The 22,174-nt window shown below is 38.7% G+C and overlaps 1 long non-coding RNA gene across 1 annotated transcript; it reads right to left on the bottom strand.

Annotated features, from left to right (window-relative positions):
* Positions 1 to 4,889: 4,889 nt before the first annotated feature.
* On the bottom strand, positions 4,890 to 17,698 carry LOC145822638 (uncharacterized). The gene is made up of 2 exons (XR_014364230.1): positions 17,427 to 17,698; positions 4,890 to 5,190 (listed from the first exon to the last, which is right to left on the bottom strand). It is a non-coding gene; the product is annotated as an uncharacterized LOC145822638 (long non-coding RNA).
* Between the last annotated feature and the right edge of the window lie 4,476 nt (positions 17,699 to 22,174).

The raw sequence follows: 22,174 nt of genomic DNA, 5'->3' as shown, positions 1-22,174 counted from the left end.
CTCAATGAGGAATAGGTTGCTGCCGTGTGTCTGTGTTCTGTGAGGTGCCGAAAGAGAGAGAGGAAGAGGGTGTGATGCATGGGTCTGTGAGGTGCCGAAAGAGAGAGAGGAAGAGGGTTTGACTGGCGATTCAGTTAGTGGGGGAGGTCTGTTTAAGCCCTTCCAACCGAAAGGCGATGACAAGAGTCATGTCTCTGAAACCTCTCCAGTATTACAAGCCAATCCTGCAGCGTTGTCTAGGTCGCTTGACTTCCATGAAAGCTCATAAGTGGGTAGCTTGAAGACTTCTTACCTTGCATTGTGGTGGCAACGGAAGTGTTGGGTTCTGTTAGTCCATTCAAACTACTGCAACTTTGTTCTTTGTCAGACCACATCGGTTCACCAAACTCAGAGGAGAGCAAAGGGAAAGAGAGAGAGGAAGAGGGTGAGCAGCCCACGGGACGACGAAGGGGGTTCACCAAGGGGGGGTTTGACTGGGTGGCCCCCTCAAAGAGAGAGAGAGATCAGTTTGAGGGAGAGAGCCTTGGTGGTGGTTCCGGATTGAATCAGCCGCAGTTATGGGCCGATCTCGTCGTTTGTGAGAGATCAGTTTGAGGGAGAGAGCCTTGGTGGTGGTTCCGGATTGAATCAGCCGCAGTTATGGGCCGATCACGTCTTGATGCCACGTTGCAGCTTGAACGTGAGCTTCTTCATTGGACTTTAAGTTTCTCTTGTTGGGTTGGTGCCCAGAAGGGTTTTGTCCAAGCACTGAATAACTGGCTTCTGAAATGTATTTTTTATGTACCTGAAGAAACACCTGATGGACCTGTTCCCTTCTCTCCTGGTAGAATAGGTGCTCCTCCTGTTTTTGGACTCTGCAATCAGTGGTCACAAGCATTGGATGGAATTTCTGAGAAAGAAGTGGTTGATTCTATGCGAGATTTTGCCACGTGTGTGCTTCAGCTGTGGAAGCAGGATAAGCTAGATATGCACCAGAGGATGATGGTGAACAACAGGGATATGGAGAGGAAAGTCAAGAACTTGGAGAGGGAGGATCAGAAGATGCAAAAGGAGATTCAGGCATTGGAAAAAAGAATAGTTCAGGTCTCTGGGGATAGCAATGGTCTTTCAATAGGTGGACATGTTTATCAGAGTGACACTAGCAAAACTAATAATCTGCAGGTTAGTCTGCAACATATTTTTGAGGCCATGGAAAAGTTCACAGCAAAGTCCTTGGAAGCATATGAGGAGTTATTGCAACGTATTGAAGATGATAAACTTGCTCAGGAGAAAGAGAGAGAGGATCTGTAAGAACAGTTGCTGGCGTGTCGGGAACAAGTTGCTTCGGTGGGTGTATTGCCGTGTCGGCACCTGTCTGTGAAGAGAATGTGGTGCCATGGCTCAAGATCGTCCTGTCTGTCTCTCTTTCAGGGAGTATGTTGCCGCCGTTGATGGCGAAGAACTCGAAGCTATGTGTAGAAAATTCCAGCGGACTAGGTTGAGGTCCGGCGGGCGGCCAAGGCGAGGTTGCCGCCCGCCGGTGAAGCGAAATTACTAGATTCTTAACCTAGCTCTGATACCATGTTTGAATAATGTATAGAGAGGTAGAATAGATTGTATATATTCATATGGTTAGGGGCTCCTTATATAGGAGACGATTTACAAATTGTAATGATGAAAATCTAAAGCACTAACATTGCACTATACATAAAGTATAAACCACTAACATAAAGCTAACACACTAAGCTAACACACTAACACATAACTTTCATTATAAAAATTCGTAACTTTCACAATAAAAATCGTATTTTCTTTTTCAAGAGAAGTGTATACTTCAACATTTTTTCCAAACAAAATAACATCTTTGCCAATCAAAAAAATAAAAATAAATAAATAACCCATTCAATTTCTCACAACTATAGATAGTTATTTGTTATTCCTTTATAACCGGTCGGTCATCACAACAAACCCAATGAAGTCCATGTCAATCCTACATAATTTTTAGCCATTATCATTTCTTAAGGCGGCATATAAACTTGGAATAGCCTCAAAGAAATCAAATTTGATTATAATTGTTACAAGTGAAAGAAAATGACAAACCTTTGTATACCCCACAATCTGAAGTCATGGTTGGTGAGGTTTGGTATGTTGTGCATGTCTCAGTCTTATTTTGATCATATCCACTCCATAGAAGGTATACAGATTTTAATTTTTTTATTTTATTTTCCATCATAACTATTACATCATTTAAAAATTTTACAGGAGAATTACATGCGAGTGAGAGAAGGAAAAAAAAATTATTAACACATGAGGCGTAAATGTGTCTATAGTGAGGTTGTGTGTAAGTTATTTTTTTTCTCTTTCTCCCACTTACATGTAATTTTTTCAAATTTTAAAACTTCTCTTAATCATTTTTAATTTTAAATAATGTATTATTATATGAATGTTTCAATCATTGATCATAAAAAAACATAAAATGTATATTCTATCCATGCAATGAAAAAAGATTAGACATGCTTACAGTAAATAAGAATGGTTATGGCCTCAATATCAGTCCAACCCGCTCATGCTTACTGATAATTCATAGAGCTTAAGATTATATTTTAGGCCTAAAGGATTGGGCTGAACTTATTTTTAGGCTTGGAAAAAATACATGTACATATTATATATATTGTTATTTTATCTTATTTAATTTTGTTGTTATAGACGAAAACAATTACAAATGGATTAGTTAAAAAAAAAAATTGTGCTCTTAAACTTTAGGGACTTTTTTTTATTCAGCTTCCTAAAAATTAATTTGTATTAATTTAAGAATAACTAAAATATGCCAGCCAGGTACTGTTTTTGCCTTCATGGGTAAGGAAAATCTGTGCTATGAGTTTGAGAAAACTCTTTTTTTTTTTTTTTTCCTTTCATCAAGCACTGCCCTTGAGGTTTTTAGTCCAAGGAAATCTACGAGAAGAGCAAAAGGTAAAGTACTGACTATAGCCCTCAAAGCAAGAGTGGATTTAGACATGCCTTCATCACAGGGAAAACCGTTTTTTTGGATAAAACTACCCTTAATTTAGTTTCATTATTCCATCACCTTCTACTACCACTGCCACTATTACTACTGCCACTATTACTGTCACTGCCATTTCCGGCCACTACCTTTGGTCACTGGTCACCACCTCTAGTCCCTGGTGACTACCGTCAATTGCTGACGATATTTTTTTGGCAATTCTATGACGAAATGAAACTTCACTCTACTAAGTCAATGAAATTTCACTGATTTTCAAAATTGAATTTTTTTAATTAATAGCTAAAGGTGTGCTTGGTAACGTTTATATTTTCAGTTTATATTTACAAAAATTTTATAAATTGGTTTTTGTTTATTTTAAAAAAAACATAAACTACAAACGCGTTTGGTAATTGACAAAATGTTTAAAAAAATTTAAAAATATAAAAAAGAGTGAGAAATGGCAAGTGGTGGCAAGTGGCGGCGGAAGACGGTGGTGGAAAGTGGTGACGGTGGGTGGTGGGTAGCTGGTGGTGGTGGGTGGTGGCGGGTGGGTGGTGGTGGTGGGTGGGTGGGTGACGGTGGCGGGTGGTGGGTGGTGGGTGGTAGCGAGTGGGTGGTGGTGACGAGTGGTGGTGGGTGGCGGTGGCAGGCGGGTGGCGGGTGGTGGTGGGTGGCAGTGGCCGGTGGTAGTGGTGGGTGAGTGGGTGACGGCCGCGGGTGGTGGGTGGTAGCGAGTAGGTGGTGGTGGTGGCGGGTGGGTGGCGGATGGCGAGTAGTAGGTGGTGATGGTGGCGGGTGGTAGCGAGTGGGTGGTGGTGGTGGTGGCGGCGGGTGGTGGTGGTAGCGGGTGGCGGTGGGTAGGTGTCAGGTGGTGGTAGGTGGGTGGGTGGTGGTGGTGGTGGCGTCGGGTGGTGGTAGTAGCGGGTGGCGGTGGTAGCGGGTGGCGGTGGGTAGGTGTCAGGTGGTGGTAGGTGGGTGGGTGACGGTGGCAGGTGGTAGCAAGTGGGCGGGTGGCGGGTGGCGGGTGGTGGTGGTGGGTGGGTGGCAGGTGACTGGTGGTGGTGGGTGGCTGGTGGTGGCAAGTGGTGGATAGTGGTGGCAGGTGGGTGGTGGGTGGTGAGTGGTGGTGTCAAGTAGGTGGCGGGTAGTGGTGGCGGGTGGATGGCAGGTGGGTGGTGGTGGTGGCGAGGAGTGGGTGGCGGCGGCGAGTGGGTGGCAGGTGAGTGGTGGTTGGTGGGTGGTGGTGGCGGTGGCGGCAGGCGGGTGGTGAGTGGTGGTGGCGGAAGACGATGGTGGAAAATGGTGGCGGGTGGTGGCTAGTGTTGGGTGGTAAAAAAAAAAAAAACTCAAAACTCAAAACGGAAACACATTTTTTGTGTTTTCATTTTTTGGCCAAATTTATAAACTGAAACCACTGATTTATAAATAAAAAATTTTACAAAACAAGTTTTTATTTGAGTTTTTAAAATTTTTATAAACATAAACAGAAAATTGAAAACGAAGTGTTACAAAACAGCACCGTAGTGTCTTGTTATTTTTATTTTTTAGTTAACACAGTTATATAAAAGAAATTTCAGAACTTTTCAATAAGAAAATTTTCAATTAATGATGAATGCTTTTTTTTTTGTTTCGACAGAAAAAAATTTCTATAGAAAACTTTATGTTTGGTTGCGTTCTTGAAATTAATATACTAATGGTTGCATTAGTGGTGCTGGTAGTAGTGCATGTTGGGGGCAGTGGTGGTTGTAGTGGTGCGATGGTGGTGATGGTGGTGGCAACTGCGATAGTGGTGTTGTAACACCCCAAAATAATTAACATATGACAATCAAGTTACATTCCCCATATTTACTCAATTTCCAATGATCATGCCCATTAGATATCAACAAGAATGTTATCATCTTCATATACTCTCGAATCTCTATTTTTGTATCCATCAATGTTTTAAAGATTTACATAATTACATCATATAAAGTTAATATATGTTCATCATTCCTAGAACAGGAAATCTATAACATGTAATGAGAGCAAGCAAGAAACTAAACAATAATACCCGAGGACTACGAGTTCCAAAACTTAAGTCTGGTTACAAATAATGGTTATCTTAATCCACACAAGTTGGCCCTTGTCTTGATAAACAAAATATAAGCAAATGAGCCTCGTGCTCCAAAGTTTTCCACACCATTACCTCAGCGGAATCACAAGACCTTTTCCTGCAAACGGTTCCACTAGGGATGAGTTGCCCATTAGAGAAATCTTAACAAAGTATATACATTTTAAGCAATCTCAAAAGATGAATGCACATGCAATGCCATGCCATGCTCAGAAATATAAGTTTTCTCATTTAAAAATATCATGCATGATGCTCGTTCAAAAACATAATCAATCAAATGATTTCAATATACAAATATATCTCATCAAAGGGTGATAAATACGACTCAGGTAACCCCTATACTAGTGTCTGCATGTAGGCTCTAAAGCACTACCAAAACTACTTTTTTAGTTATTAACCGGAAGGCATAGGCCCCTACACCACGCGTGTTTTTGGCCTTTCACCATGACCTCAAAACAACTTAATTCAACACTGCACCTCTTATCCGAACTTACCGATGTATTTATCCCAAAACAATTCAAATTGAAATTTGTTTCTCAAAATAATTCTGTTTCCTTTTTCAAAATGTAACTTCAACTAATGCCAATTCGAAAAGAATTGAGGATAAAATGAAATGATAATGCAATTTATCAAAACAAAGATAACTTTTTCACAATTCTCAACAAATCCCAATCTCAACAACAATCCTTAATTGTGATTAAATATAACATTTCTATCCAACATATATATACACACAATATATATACATATCCCATGGATTAAAATATATAACATCATTCCCATTATCTCAACACTACCGTATCAACATGCTAATCTCACGAATTTCTCAACAACTTCCCAATTCATGGATGTTCCATAATAACAATGGGCATGCCAAATTTCTTTGCCAATTTTCAACAATGAATCTCTACAATCCATGATTTCACATTATTTCAACTTTTTCCCAAATTTCAAAAGAATAAAAATAAATAAATAAATAAAAAATCTAGAGTTTTCACAAAAGTTAGTATTTTTTCATATTGGAAAGATTTTTACACAAATAGGACTTCCAACTATCACACAACACATTCTTCCTCAATAAAACATTTCCATCAAACTTCTGAAGTCTAGGGTCTTCCAAAATTTAGGGTTTCCATTTACTTTAAAAGAATTTGCTCATGAAACTTCCAACACATTCTCATAGTTCATCAATTAAAAGATTTGAAGAAAATTTGAGAAAAACCCTCTTTGAATCATATAGAAAACTGATAAATCAAACCCCAACCACATGTACACAAAACAACTTCAAAACAACCATAGATTTGCTAATTTATATATATATATATATATATATAACTCAAAGAAAATTCCTACCTTAAGCTCTAGGATAAAGAAGAGAAAAAAATCCCTAAATTTGACGGCGCCAGAAATTGATCTCCATTGCACAAGATGAAGCTCTCGATGAGCTCTCCAAAATTAACTTAAGAACAAGGGTCAAAATCTCAATAGATTTAGAAAAATAAAAAAAAATGTGGGGTTGGTAGAGTAAATGTAGAGAGAGGGAGGAGAAAAGATGATATAGAGAGAGACATGGAAAAAGTGATGAGAAAAAGGTAGAAAATCAACATAAAAGAGAGGAAAAATAGATTTTCAGACTGAACTAAACTCCCCCGTACGTGCGCGCCTTTTGTCGCACGCGCAACAAGTCCTCCCCGCATGTGCTCACCACACATGCTTTTATTCTAGTAGCGAACCCTAACCTCAGCCCACTTTTCCACACGTGCGGCACCCACCTTCGCACATGCGGTTCCCACGTCCGCACATGCGATTTTGTTTATTGTTTATGCTTTAAGGAAAAAAAACACTCTTGGTTCCGTTTCTACGCCCGAAACTTGAAGGTTCCAACGCTGGAAAAATTTCGGAAGACTAAAACATAGAAGGTTATGAAGTTTGGTGACATCACATGGTCCACAAGGTCTCAGAATTAAATCAAAAGATCCTGAAAGTAAGATGTTTAGGCATAATCAAATAAGAAGTTGGATTACATACACGAGACATCACAGGTGTGGCGGTGGTGGCAGTAATGAGCAGAGATAGTAGTGGCGGTGATTGTAGGGCGATGGAGGTGGTGGTAGTGGTTGTAGCCGTGGTGGTAGTGAAGGTGATCGTAGTAGTGGTAATGTGGTGGCATTGATAAAACTTTAGTTCGAAAAATATTTTCTGTCTTTTAAAAATGAAAAATATTTTTCACCTAAATAGGCTTGTTTTTCATTGACCATGGAAATTTTTTTTCGTTATACCAAATGGTAGAAAATGCGAAAACAATTTCCAGAAATTTTAGAAAATGTTTTCTGTTCAAACAAATGAAGAATGCTATAAATATATATATTTTTTATAGCATTTATTAAAAATATATATTTTATATAGCATTTATTAAATGCAATGGAAGAATGCTATAAAATAATATATTATAGTGCTCTAGGAATGCTATTACATTGTTGGACGTTACTAAAAAAAAATTTAGCAGAATAGTTTGTAAGTGCTATAAAATTTCTTTGATAGCATTTTCTAAAAGCTATCATTTTACTCTTTTTTTTTAAAATAAAAAAAATTATATCCCCATATAATAGAAAAATTAGTCTAAATGCTATTTTCATCCAAATATATAAAGAAGTAAATAAAAAGTATGAAAATTCAATTCATTTAACAAAAGTTTCACTGATGATTAAATAATTACATCATACTATCAATGTAGCATATAAATCTCAACATCCAAAACATTTATACACAATTTATTGAAAATGTAAGCCTCTACGTGCCGTTTAATTTTTTATTTTTAAAGAAAAGGAGGGAAGTAACAATAATTTCCCTTCTAATATTTCTACATAGCTCCCAAATGGGCCTGCATGACTTTTAAGCTAAGAAAAAAGAAGGAAATAAACATAATTTCCCTTCTAGTATTTCCGTATAGCACACAGATGGATCTGCATGTATATTTCCTTTCAAAAATGCTTAGCATATGACCCTTTCATATGACAATAACTAAGATTCTAGTAACTAAAACACATTATGACATTGATAGCTTGGAGATTTTGGACAATCTAGTAGGCGCAATTAAAAAATGGGCATATGTTTTCAACATTCATATGAAATGCAGAATGCTTCTACTAATAGCACAAATGAATGGAACATATAACTGAAGTAATCATAATTTTCAATATTCTAATCAAAACCCTTCTTGAAATGAGATTTCAACAAAATACATCTATGCGTCATCTATACATCTATACATCATCTTTACTTAATCCCATGGAACTTGGCAAGGATTGCTATTTACAATTTAATTTCTGTCTCTCATATAGAAAGATGTTAAACAAACAAACATGCAAAAAGCAAACAAAAAATAATAAAAGGATAACAAATAAATTTCTAACATGCAGAAGAGATAACTGTCCCGTGCATTTTGTGGCTTGTTCAAATGTTTCAGAACTTTTTAAAAATAATTTTGTGTTGACTCTTTCAAAATCCTTCTAGATATTCTGTAATTGCATTAAAAATGTGATCAGTGTAATTGTGGGGATGTCATTCCAAAATTCCAAAAGCAAGTTCCTTTTCCATGCTTCCAAAGTCTTTGTGGTTGTTCCCAATTTATCATGTCAGATTCTCAGCGTTACTGTAATGCTATGTTTGGTTCACTAGAATAAAAAATACAATGCAAATGAAATCGATGTTCATCTTTATAGAGGAATGGTCATTCCATAATAAAGAGGTTAACGAACAACCATTTCATTCCATTCCATTCCAATCCACCTTCATTTCAATAAACCACTACCAATCAACCAATAAATAATAAAATAAATGTTTCATTAAATACTCTATTTAATTTGTTGTTTTTGGCATCAGACTAGTATCAATATAATAACTTAGAAATTTATCATTGGTTTTTGCATCAAGTTATGAATTTTTCCAATGACCATTATATACTCCAAAAAAACATATAAAATATAATACATACATACTATATACACACACATATATATAAAATTCAGACACTATAGTTTTCCTTTGTTATTGTTAATACAATTAGACAAATAGAAAAGTATATTGAATAATATTATGTGTATATAATACAATACAATGAAGGCCCATATATATAGGTAAGAAGAAGAAAGAGAATCATAATCCTACTATATAAGAGAATCCTAATCCTACTATATAATGTAAATCCTAATCTAATATATATTACTAACTGCCCCCTTAAACTCATGATGGTTTCAAAGAGACCAACTAGAGTTTGAAAAGTAACTCATGAAAACGACCAGGAAGATGAGTTTTAGTAAACAGATTAGCAACTTGAGCAGCAGAAGAAACAGACTGGAGCTGGATAATGCCATTATTGACTTGCTGGCGAATAAAATGACAGTTAATCTCAATGTGTTTGGTACGATCATAAAAAACATCATTGTGAGCAATCTGAATGGCACTACGGTTGTCACAATGAAGAGTAGTAGTAGTGGGATGCAGTACACCCATGTCCTTAAGTAACCAACGAAGCCATAAAAGTTCTTGCGTGGTGTCAGCAAGAGCACGATATTTCGCCTCAGTACTGGACTTGGAGACAATAGTTTGCTTCTTACTTCGCCAAGAAATCGATGAACTTCCAAGAAAGAAACAATAACCAGTAGTAGAGCGATGATTACTGGGATCACCAGCCCAGTCAGCATCAGAATATGCACATAACTCAAGAGGAGTGTGAGCAGAGTAATGAAGTCCATGAAACAAAATGCCCTTCACATAGCGGAGAATACGAAGAACGACAACATAATGAGTAGATCGTGGAGCAGACAAAAACTAACTGACAATGTGAACTACATGAGAGATATCAGGCCGAGTAACAGATAGATAGACCAAACTACCCACTAATTGGTGATATAGAGTGGTATTAAAAAGGAGAGTGCCCTCTAAAGAGATAAGACGAGCATTGTACTCAAGCAGGGTAGGAGTAGTCTTACTATCCGTGAGACCAGCACGAGATAAGAGATCAGATGTATATTTGGCTTAAGTGAGATACAAGCCATTTGGAGCAGAAGAAATCTCAAGACCAAGAAAATAACTAAGAGAACCCAGATCTTTCATCTCAAAATGAAAGATCTCAAGTATCAGAGCTCAGGTTCTGAACCTTGTTCCTTGGCTTCCTCACCAGCACTCTCAGCCACCGATAACAATTTTTTACCTAATTTGTTGGTTCCTTAGAGCATCTCTAACCATTGTTGCTATAATGCCATTGCTATTGTTATAATTTGGCAATGAATATTGCTATTTTGCCAATTTTGCCAAATTATAACAATGGTGCTCCAATGGTCATTTGCTATTTTAGCAAATCTTAACCAACTTTCCTTCCAAGTTTGTAGGCGTTGTTTGGATATAGGTTTTTTTGTGATTTTATTTGTAGAAATTTAATGTATAAAGAGAAATAGAGAATTGTATTATTGATTGATTTATGTTGTCTATATTACAAATGGTGAGTGGCTCATTATATAGGAGAGGGTGAGTGTAGTAGGTGAGGAGTAGGTGAGGAGTAGGTGGTGGTAGGTGATGGTAAATTGGTGGTAGGTGATGGTAAATTTTAACAGCCCCCCGCAAACTCAAGGAGGATAGAAACTAACCAACTTGAGTTTGGAGAGAGTAACATAACAAGAAAATACATAAAAATAAAAGAGGATAGGAGACACTGTATGGTCGTGTCAGACCATTGGTGAAGACACTGGATGGTGGTGTCATAACGTTGTAGAGGACACTGTATGGGGGTGTCATAACGTTGTAGAGGACACTGTATGGTGGTGTCATAACGTTGTAGAGGACACTGTATGGGGGTGTCATAACGTTGTAGAGGACACTGTATGGTGATGTCATAACGGTGTAGAGGACACTGGATGGCGGTGTCAGACCGATATAGAAGACAGTTTATGGGGTCATGTCGGACCGTTGTAGCAGACAATGTTGTGACAGTTGTTGTGACAGTTTACGGAGTCTTGCTGGACCCTTGTAGAAACTAACCGGAATCAATGTCGGGACAGTTTACAGAGTCTTGTCGGACCCTTGTAGAAACTAACCGGAATCAATGTCGGGACAGTTTACAAAGTCTTGTCGGACCCATGAAGGAGCTAACCGGAATCAATGTCGGGACAGTTTACAGAGTCTTGTCGGACCCTTGTAGAAACTAACCGGAATCAATGTCGGGACAGTTTACAGAGTCTTGTCGGACCCTTGTAGAAACTAACCGGAATCTATGTCGGGACAGTTTACAGAGTCTTGTCGGACCCTTGTAGAAACTAACCGGAATCTATGTCGGGACAGTTTACAGAGTCTTGTCGGACCCCTGTAGAAACTAACCGGAATCTATGTTGGGATAGTTTACAGAGTCTTGTCGGACCCCTAAAAAGTCGCACCCTCAAAAGGTGTGCCCAATCGGTCAAAAAAGGCGTGCCATCAAAAGGCGTGCCCAATTCATCAAAAGGCGTGCCATCAAAAGGTGTGCCATCAAAAGGTGTGTCCAGGTTGGCGTCGAGCGCCGTGCGGCGCATGATGCGCGTGGCTGCCTTGGCTATTTAACCAAGGTTGATGCTGAGGCTGAGGCAGACAAAAAACTTCTGAAAATCCTCTGAAAAAAACTCTTCCTTTGCTGAGAGAGAAACTCTGTAATACTCTGTAACCAACCCGTCTCTGAAACACTCAGCAACATGGCCTCTTCTTCCCGTCCAGCTACCCAGAACATGGCCTCCTCTTCCCGTGGTCTGCTCACGCTTTTTCCAGAACTGAACGAGTCCACAAGAGAAATAACTGGTGCGGTGGCCAGTGAACCTCAACCAAACACCTCTGGTTTTGCTTCGTTGAACTTTCCGATGCGGTCGGTGGAGCAAAAAATGGCGGTGCAAACTGATATTGAGGCCAATCAGTATACTCTGAAGTCATGTGTGGAAACCATGACTGCGGTCACAAACTTGTCGCACCGGCTGCAGAGCAGGACAAATGAGGTGCAACAGTTAAACTCCCAGCTGGCTCTGCTCCAACGCATGTATAAGGATGCGCGAGCAGAGATAAGTGTGCTGAAGGCAGAAAATAAAGAGCTGAAGCGGAAGGCCACCGTGATGTTCCGATTTGGAGGTCCACCATATGCTGTAGTGGAGGAGTAGGGAGGATTGAATGTGCTCGGTGGCATGGGAAACACGGAGGCAACACCGTCAAGGGCCGCCCAGGACGGAGGCAAGAAGAAGAGACCGGCGGCAGAGTAGAGAAGAAAAATCCCGCCTGTGGATGTGGTTGTTTGGGTTTTTTTTTTTTGTGAAAATTGTGATCGGGGTTGATCCCTGAGATGAATAAAATATGGTTTGGTGTGCAAAGCTATATGGAATGAATGGAATTTGAAAAAGATTAAAAATAATGTGAAAGAAAAATAAAGAAAGAAATAATAAGAATATAGGTGAAATCAAAACGAAAGATGGGAGAAATAAGGAAAGTGGTTCACGTGGTTTCTTGGCCCACGGTTTTGTAAAAATCGGCAATGGTGTTCGGTTTTTTGTTGTTGTTTGTTGTTGTTGTTGTTTTTTTTTTTTTTAATAATAATAATAATAATAATAATAATAATAATAATAATAATATATGTATAGATAGAAAAGAAAAGAAAAGAGAAAAAAAGAAAAGAAATTGAATTCAATTTATATATATGTATAGGTTTACATATTAAAATATAGATAGAATATATTATGATGAGGTTTTGGGTGGGAAAAATGATAAATTATTTTAACAGATAGTGGGTGGTTCATGTGAGTAGTCTCGTGGGTGATAAGAAAAAGAGGGAGTGTGTGATATAAAAAAAAAGAAAAGAAAGTGGAAAGAGAGTGTGAACATATTGATGATGAAAAGTGGGAACCAACCCATGTGGGTGGAGGTGGTGTGTAAAGCGTGAATTGAAAGATGAAATAAAATAATAAAAAGAAAGGTGGGTGGTGTGGGTCAGCAGCACACATCATGTTCTTTGCATCCCACATGTGCTGGGGCAGCTCTGGGACTGAGTTCTGAGGCTCCATAGCCCATTGTTCCATGAAAAGAAGCAAGACCATATGGTGAAACAGCAGCACAATCATCATTCACTTCAGGTGTTGATGCAGAAGCCAGGCTGATGTTTTTCTGTTCTGCATATTCATTCGACTCAACAGCACAATGGACCATGTCATTGAAATTATTACTGAAGGACCAATGCATTGCATCAGCCTCCTCAGGTATGATGTTAGCTTCATTTGATGCCAAACAACTAATGTCACCCTTGAAGGCATCTTCCTCCACTGCATCTTCATTGCCAAGTAATTGCTCTTTCGAAAGTATTTGAGAACTTTTTAACAGTTTCAAGTAGTCTGGAACAGTGCATCCGAACCAGTGCCGATCTGAAGCCAAGCTTGGTTCTGGAAGTTTACAGGGCTAGAGTTGGGTTCTGAAAGAGAGAGTGTGTGTTTGGTGTAGGTGACCAAGATGGATGATGGTGATGATGCTCTGATCTTGAAGGTGACCAAGATGGCAGCGGAGTCAAGGTATGTGTAGAGAATTTTAGCGGATACCATGTAGAAATTTAATGTATAAAGAGAAATAGAGAATTGTATTATTGATTGATTTATGTTGTCTATATTACAAATGGTGAGTGGCTCATTATATAGGAGAGGGTGAGTGTAGTAGGTGAGGAGTAGGTGAGGAGTAGGTGGTGGTAGGTGATGGTAAATTGGTGGTAGGTGATGGTAAATTTTAACATTATTTTTGTTTATTTTTTGTTTTTTGTGACATTTTTTTACCTGTTTGTAAAAAAATTATATATTTATATTATTCCCAACTAGACAAATATAAAAAATAAAAAAAAATTTGAAAAATTGGAAAAAAAAATTAAATATATAGAAGGAGATTTGTGATAATATGATAATATAAAATTTAAATATATAGAAGGAGATCAGATTTTGCTTTTTTTTACTTGAGATTTTGCTTTTCTTTTTTTTTAGCCAAACAGAGCACAACGGCTTTATTTGGTTTCATCACCACCGTCCACGTGTCTCTTCTCTCTCTCTCTCTCTCTCTCAGTCTTTGTCTCTCTTTATTTGGTTTCATCATCTCTTCTCCCTTCATCACCGAAAGTCTCTCTCTCTGCTCTCTGTCTCTCTCTTCTCCGTCCATCACCAGTCTCTCTCTACTCTCGGTTTCTTTCTTATCTGTCCATCACCTCCACCTCTCTTTGCTCTCTGTCTCTCTCTACCCCCCACCCCTGTCTTTATTTCACTCTTCTCTCTCTCTATATCTTTTCTCTATCCAACTGATGGGTCGTTTTCTCTCACGTCCATCACCAGTTCTCTTTGAATCGATCATCCATGTCTCTAAATCTCACAAACCCACTTCCAAATCTATCCTTCTCCGTTTCCCTCTCACTGCCGTCTACCCTCATCCCTCTATTTCTCTCACTGTATCATCTGTATTAAAGAACACAAAAAAGATCACGTATATGTATCATCTGTATCAAAGAACATAAAGAAGATCATCTGTCTCTCTTCTCCGTCTCACTGTCCGGTATTTTTTTTTTACTTCACTGTGTTCATTTTCTAATTTTTTTTTTAAAATTTTGTTTGCTTCAAATTGGTGAAACTGAAATTTGGAAAATTGAAAATTTGGTGATTCTGTGTTTGGTATGTTGAAATTTGGTGATTCTGTGGTTGGTATGTTGAAATTTGAAAAGTTGGAATATATTGTTCTATCTCTGGTAACAATTTCTCCAAAAATCTATTGTAATGGCAAATTTTTTGTTCCATTGTGTGTTTTTTTTTATATTATTGTTCCATCTCTGGTATATTATTGTTCCACTGTGTTTATTTATTCTATGAAAATTTTGGAGCCAAATTTTGTTTATTTGGATGATGTGGCAAGTTTGGTAATTGCCAAACTTGTTGCCAAATTTGAGAGATGAAATGGCATTTGCCAAATTTGGCAAGTATTATAGCAGCCCATTGGAGCAACATTTTTTAAAACTCTTGTCAAATTTTGGCAATGGCAGCTCAAATAGCTTGCCATTGGAGATGTTCTTACAACTTTCCCATCAGTGGCTGTAATCACAAAATACAGCAATCAGACCCTTTCTCTCCTTAAGATGATTCTGTCGCCGCCACCTTCACTCAGAAACACCTCCGCACGCGCTTCCAGTGCCATCTTTTCATTGGCGCGTTTGACGACACGCCACCAGTCGCATCATGCGTTTACATGCGCCCTTTGCGGAAGGTCCACGCGACAGGCTTCTCTCATGCATACGCCTCTCTACCTTCGTTGATGTCACTCATAGGCCCTCCGCTGACGTCAATAGCGCGACTTTCAACTGACGTCAGCCTTAGCGCCTCTGCTGTCTGCTGACGTCATATGTTCCATTTCTTGCTTGTTTCACTACGTTTTAGCCCCGTTTTTTTATGTATTTAGGCCCATTCCCAAGGTTTTTTTTGCATTCTGAGTTTAGTGGTGTCCTCTATTTTTCCAGGTTTGGCCTTTTTTTTGTATTGTTCTTTGTATTTTCTCAATCAATGGATCGCTCCGACTCTGTTCAACCAATTTTTGTGGTTCTTGATGGCACCAATTATCTTCTCTGGTCTCAAGCTATGTTTGCCTTTCTCAAAGGTCGACAATTATGGCGAGTTATTATTGGTGAATTGATGAAACCAGTCCAAGCTACAGATGAAACTGAAACCAAGTTTCTTGATCGCTTGAATGCATGGAATGGCAAAAATTATCGTATTATTACTTGGTTTCGGAACACCTCTACTACATCAATTCATCTCCAATTTGGGCAATTTCAAACTGATACCAACCCTACTCCTGCTAAATCTATATGGGACTTTCTCAAAGACTGATATCGCACAACTAGACTTTTCCATTGATATCAGATTCACACTAGTTTTCATGGTCAACGTCAGGCACCAGGTCAGTCCATTAATGATTTCTTATCATCCATGTATAGTTTATGGGATTAGCTTTCTATTTGTGAGCCTGTTTGGGTTGATGACAAAGATGTCCAATCTTTTGCTAATTATCATGATGAGGACCGCTTGGTTGAGTTTCTTATGGCTCTCACTCCTATTTTTGAGCCTGTTTGAGCTTCTCTATTACATCGGGATCCTTTACCCATTCTGGAACAAGCTGTGACTGAACTCTTGTTTGAGGAGACTCGTCTTGGTATTCTCAAGCCTACTACTGACATTGTTCTTACTGTTCTTCACACACAGACTCCTTCTGGTTCTTTCACCCAAATTTGTCAATATTGTCAGAATCGAGGTCTCAATTTTAGTCATTCTCTTCTTCATTGTCCAGTTTGGGATTGTCGTACGTGTCACAAACAAGAACCTGGTCACTTTGAGTATCACTGTCCCTAGAAACAATCTCGATATAACCACTTCTCTGGGCACTCAAGAGGGGGTCACTATAAACAAGGGTCTCGGTATAAGCCTGCCTCTCGATTTACTACTGTTGCTGTTGCTAAGGATTCCACTCTTCCTATAAATCCATCTACTCCATATTATTCTCAGAATGATATGGAGGCCATGTTTCAACAGGCACATTCTGGTACCTCTCATAAGACTGCCTTATCCGTTACCCCAGGTAACTCTTTTTGGTTCTTTGATTCTGCATGTTGTAATCATACGACATCAGATTCCACTGCTTTTTCCTCTTTTACTTCTTCTAGTACCTTACATATTATTCATACTGCTGATGGCACTTACATGTCTGTTAGTCATATTGGTAGTGTCTCTACCTCTACTGTGTCTCGCTCTAATACCATGTTAACATAATTAAACAAATAGAAAAGTATATTGAATAATATTATGTGTATATAATACAATACAATGAAGGCCCATATATATAGGCAAGAAGAAGAAAGAGAATCCTAATCCTACTATATAATGTAACTCCTAATCCAATATATATTAGATATGCTTGATTCCTTCTTTTCTATACATAGATAGGTTAAAACACCAAAGAAAAGAACAACAAAACAAAATTACATACCAAACTGATGAGAATAAAAACACATACAAGAACGACCAACATAGATTCTAACAAAGAGAAACTTGGTGAGACTGAGCATAGTGAAAGAAGGGAAAATCTTTAAGTTAACAAAACCCAGTGCACAATTTTTAAAATAAAAAAAAATAGTGAGTTTCTGTAAAATTTCTATATAGAAGTTTCCAACAAGAATTTCCCAGTAAGATTGAAATTCGCAATAACAAGGTTAGAACTTAACTGATACAAATCTATCCAGCACAAAAGAAATTGAGAGAAGAGAAATACCTTGATAGATGAACTGCTCCACACAAATCTACTCTCAAGCCCTCAGTAATTTTGAAAACTACACAAGAAATAGGAGAGAGAAAGAGAATGGATGGAGGGGTTATCAAATTGTGGAAAAGCAGGAAACTGACCCCAAAAAACATAGGGCCAGATTTTTGGAGGGAATTTGTTTAAGGCTTATATAGCGTCGTTCCTCTAATGCAATAATAACTATGATTATTCTTCCAAATAATGACTTATTACAATGTTTTTAAATTGCTACTGTATTAAACATTGACAAAATAGCTATGAAAAATAAAATGTTATAATCTGAAACTTTTTTATAGCATTTTATTGGAAAATGCTATTAATGTCTCATATTTATAACATATTTTAGAAAATATATTTTTTGTTGTAGTAATTAAAGTTTGAATCTCTTGGTTAATGAAAATTTACGGAGTCTTTTAGTTTGAATCCAATAAAATCACACTAGGTTAGAGAAATTTCACTGACGCTTAGTTAGAGAAATTTCACTGACTTTTAGTCTTGGTCAGGGTCAGGGAAATTTCTCTAACCACTAACTTCGGCAATTTTATGTATTTTATCTAAGAAAGTAATAAAAAGTATATATATATATATATATATTTATATATTTATATATTTTTTTCACCAAAAACTAGTTCCAACCCACTTGAGTCATTATTTACTCTTTTCAAGCACTTATTGTTCTTGATCAGAGTGTTGGTATCTTTTATATCATTACTCAATGCAATATTTTAAAAATCGGACCGGTGAGCGAATTAGAAAGGAGATTGGGTGGACGGGTCATTGGTTCAACCGTCAGGTAGAACAGGAATCGAACCGTGACATAATAAATATAATAAAATTATATTTAAATAAAAATATAAGTAATAAAATTATAAATTAAAAATATTAAATTATCTTAAATATTTCTCATAATATTTTTTTTACTGAAAAATATAATAATATATTTTAAAATATTATTTGACGTGTATAAGCTCATAAAGGCCATGAATCACTATGAACAACCCAAGCCCATCACTTGGAGCTCAATATATAACCCAGCTAGTGAGGTCCAGAATAGCTGGAATCCAACATGGCATAAAGAGCCAATAACATTTAGACACATGGCAGGTGAAGGACGAGCCACATCAATAGACAAAGATCTGTAAAGTTATTGCCACTGCACATCACCATTAATGCAGCCCATCACAGCATTTATTACGACAACACCTCTTCGTCGGAACAGGACCCCCTTACCCTGAACAAGGTAAGCTACAGCATAGACTTTCGGCAAGGAGGGCAGGTCGGAAGGAATAGCGAAATGATTACCAAAGTGTAGACACCCCATTTTTGACCGACCTTAAGACTCAGACATCACCGATTCAGCGCTCGGTGATATTGTATATTGTGCTCATTCTGAGGTTGCGGAGTCCCGGCTGCGAGCTTTACCTCCAGACTTCCGGACTCTTTTGTGCTTTGCCTCGGTTTGCGAACCAGGCCCTATTTTCTCTGTTTTTTTTACGAAGGGAGGGAGAGGTCTCGTAGACCATCTCTCAGTGGCCGTAGGCTACGTTTTGTGGTCGTAGGCCATTTTTCCCGTTTGGAGCCCAGTTCCCGATTTTTTGGAACTGTCGGCCGTGTGCCTCGGTTCGGGACCGCTTAACCACCTCCGTTTGCTCCGGTTTTTGGCACACACCTTATTTCCTCCATTTTGAGGGACACTGTGGTCCGAGAGACCAACTTCGTGGTCGGACACCACTTCCGGTGCCTAACAGCCCACTTTCGGGGCCCCAAACTGCGAGTTTTGGCTCCCGAACCTTCATTCTACATTTTTGGTCTTCGACCCAAACTTGAGATAGTCATATTTTGAGGTTCTTTTCATGTTTGATTAAGGACCATTTACTGTTTGAGATCTCCTACTGCCACTTGCTTCTTTACCCTCTTTTAGGCCTTTTCTTGCATGATAGTTTAAGCCTACTTGAATTTATTTTTGTGGCTTGTCATAAACTACAAAGTGTCTTATTTTGAGCCCCTCTTCAACTTTGTTGAAGGGCTCTCTTCGGTTTGAGATCTCCTACTATCACTTGCCCCTTTATCTCCCTTTTAGGCCAATTTTGGGGGGAAATTTGAATTTCATTTCCCCCCCATTTTCCCCCCTCTTTTCCACCCTCTTGTGTCTATATAACAGACCCCCCAGCTGTGTTTTAGGGGTTAGAAGATTTTGGTTTGGAGCTCTCACATTAAATCTCTCTCTCTCTCTACTCTAAGCCTTAAAAAAATCCTTTGATTCTTACACCATGTCCTCACCATCACCTAGCACCACACCACCACTCCATTCCAGCAGCTTGGAGGGTCTTCTCAGAGATTAGGAGGTAGCATTTATTGGTCCAAAAGGCTGTCAAAGATTAGTCTTCAAGGGTAAGTCCTCTTCTCCCCTTTTTGACCCTTTTCTTGGTTCACATCTTAGCTCTTTGTGCTTGCATGTTGGGGCTCCGACCCTAACTGAAAATATCATTTTTTTGAGCTCTATTTCATGTTTGTTTAAGGGCCTCTCACTGTTTGAGGCTCCCTTTTTGCACTTGCTTAATTACCTCCTTTGTATGTCATTTTCTTGCATATTATTTTAGGCCTATATGTAAACTGTTTTGAGCTCTAGTCCGAACTGTAAAGAAGCTTATTTTGAGCCCTTCTTCAACATTGTTGAAGGGCTCATCACTGTTTGTGGCTTCCATTTGCCACTTGCCTTTATATCCCTCTTTTGGTCTCATTTTTGCATGATTTGTTAGCCCCTTGTGTTTGTGTTTCTGGACTTTGGTCCGAACTGTAAATGGCCTTATTTTGATCCCCTCTTCATGTTTCATCAAGGGTCTTTTGCTGTTTGATGTTTCCTTTTTCCTCCTTGTGTTTAGACCTCTTTTTAGGCCTTATTTTGTATAATATTTTGAGCATGCTTGTGTACTGTTTTTGGCTCGGCCACCAACTGTAGAATACCATATTTTGGGCCCCTCTTCAACATTGTATAAGGGCCCTTCTCTGTTTAGGGACAGCAGCTGCCACTGGCTTCATTATCTCTCTTTCGGGGCCATTTTTGCATGCTAGTTTAGCCCTATTTGTGTTCATTTTTTGGCCTTGATTAAAACTGCAAATATGCTTGTTTTGGGACTGCCTTGAATCTGTCTTCATACTTCATGATCAAATAATGCATGCTTTGTATAGCTATAGGTCATTGCGTATGCCTAGTTTTGCATTTCCGGTCTTATTTCATGCATCGGGTGCCATGTTTCCATGATTCGGGGCTGTTTTGCATCGTATTTCAGCGCTGAAATTTGCATGCTTGTATGCCATATTCCATGCCTTGCCATGTCTTGTTAGAGTGGCATTTGGTGCCTTAGGGTCGGTCCTCGGTTTGCGTGCACGTGTGCACGCATCTCGAGTGTCTCATTTTCATCTAATGGCCTCCTATGTGAGTGTGGCTGAGGTTCACTCATGTTGGTGTAAGTCCGTTACGCATTGTATATGCCATTTCATTTCATAAGCATTGCGTATGCTAGGTTGAATGTTAGCGCATTGTGTATGCCATGTTATCTCGTGCATTGTGTATGCCATTTCATAGCATTGTGTATGCTAGGTTGCATGTTAGAATTGAATTCATGCATGTCATGCATATTGCATTGTGCTTGGGATAGGAGTTAGCCCGAGCACGGGAAATGAGAGACGTTTCGTGCTTCGAGTGACGGAGCATGTCTCAATTCCCCAGTTGCCGACACTCCGGATTACCCATGAAGGAGTCTAGGCCTTGTTGTGTCCATATGTGCATTCATTTCATATTGAGTTGTGTAATTCGACCCCTCGGCCATCATGCATTGAGATGCGTGATTGGTGACACGAGGATCGAGACAAGCATACATATGTGAAAAAACATTGCTATGCCCCTTTCCTGCTCTCTGTTGCAGCAAATCAAGAACTAGAAACCTTCCGGAGCTTAGCGCATATCCCGAGAACAATTGCAAACAGAGGCTAATTGGGGCATCCCAGTGGATTTCCGTGCAAGGCAGCCCAAACATACATCATTCATCAGAGTCGAGGCAGTCCCTGGCTTGCATGCCAGTTTATAGCTTTCTTAGATTAATTTGTAAATTAATTAGGACTCTTGTATTTATTCGGGACTGTATTATTTATTCATTTGGGACTGTATATTATTTATTCGGACCCTCCGCGCGAGGGCAATATTGTAATAAGTGTGCGTGTGTGTGATGTATGTCTTCCAACCCCACGTCTTTCTCCTTTTTATTTACCAGCTTATGATGGTTAGATTAGGGCATATTTCAATTAGCATACAGTATGATAGCATGTTTGCATTCATTCATCTGTTTTGCATGCACCGGGCTCGGCGCATCATACTAACTGCATCGTATTTTCAATTCCAAGTTGAATACGTGTTAGCTATAGCATTTCATATGCCATGTTTAGAATAACCGAGCCTGCTATAGTTGCATTTTTGCATGTGTTGCATTAGACATCTTTGTATAGTTAGGATCATGCATGGATTTCTAATTAGCTTCTGTTTTGGCTTGGAGTACTCGGTAAGTTTTATGTTTTAGCATCCTTGCATGTGTGTGAGTGACTGCCATGATAGCATGTTAACCATCAGGCTAATTGCTTATGTGATATAACTGCCTGAATGTCTGTGGGTGAAGGTTGGGTTATTTGAATTGGAACAATTCATCAAATGTGTGTTTTAAGCC

Source organism: Camellia sinensis, chromosome 3 (genome assembly GCF_055761805.1).
Source record: "Camellia sinensis isolate YWXY chromosome 3, ASM5576180v1, whole genome shotgun sequence".
Lineage (NCBI taxonomy): Eukaryota > Viridiplantae > Streptophyta > Magnoliopsida > Ericales > Theaceae > Camellia > Camellia sinensis.
This window is presented reverse-complemented; position numbering and strand designations above follow the sequence as displayed.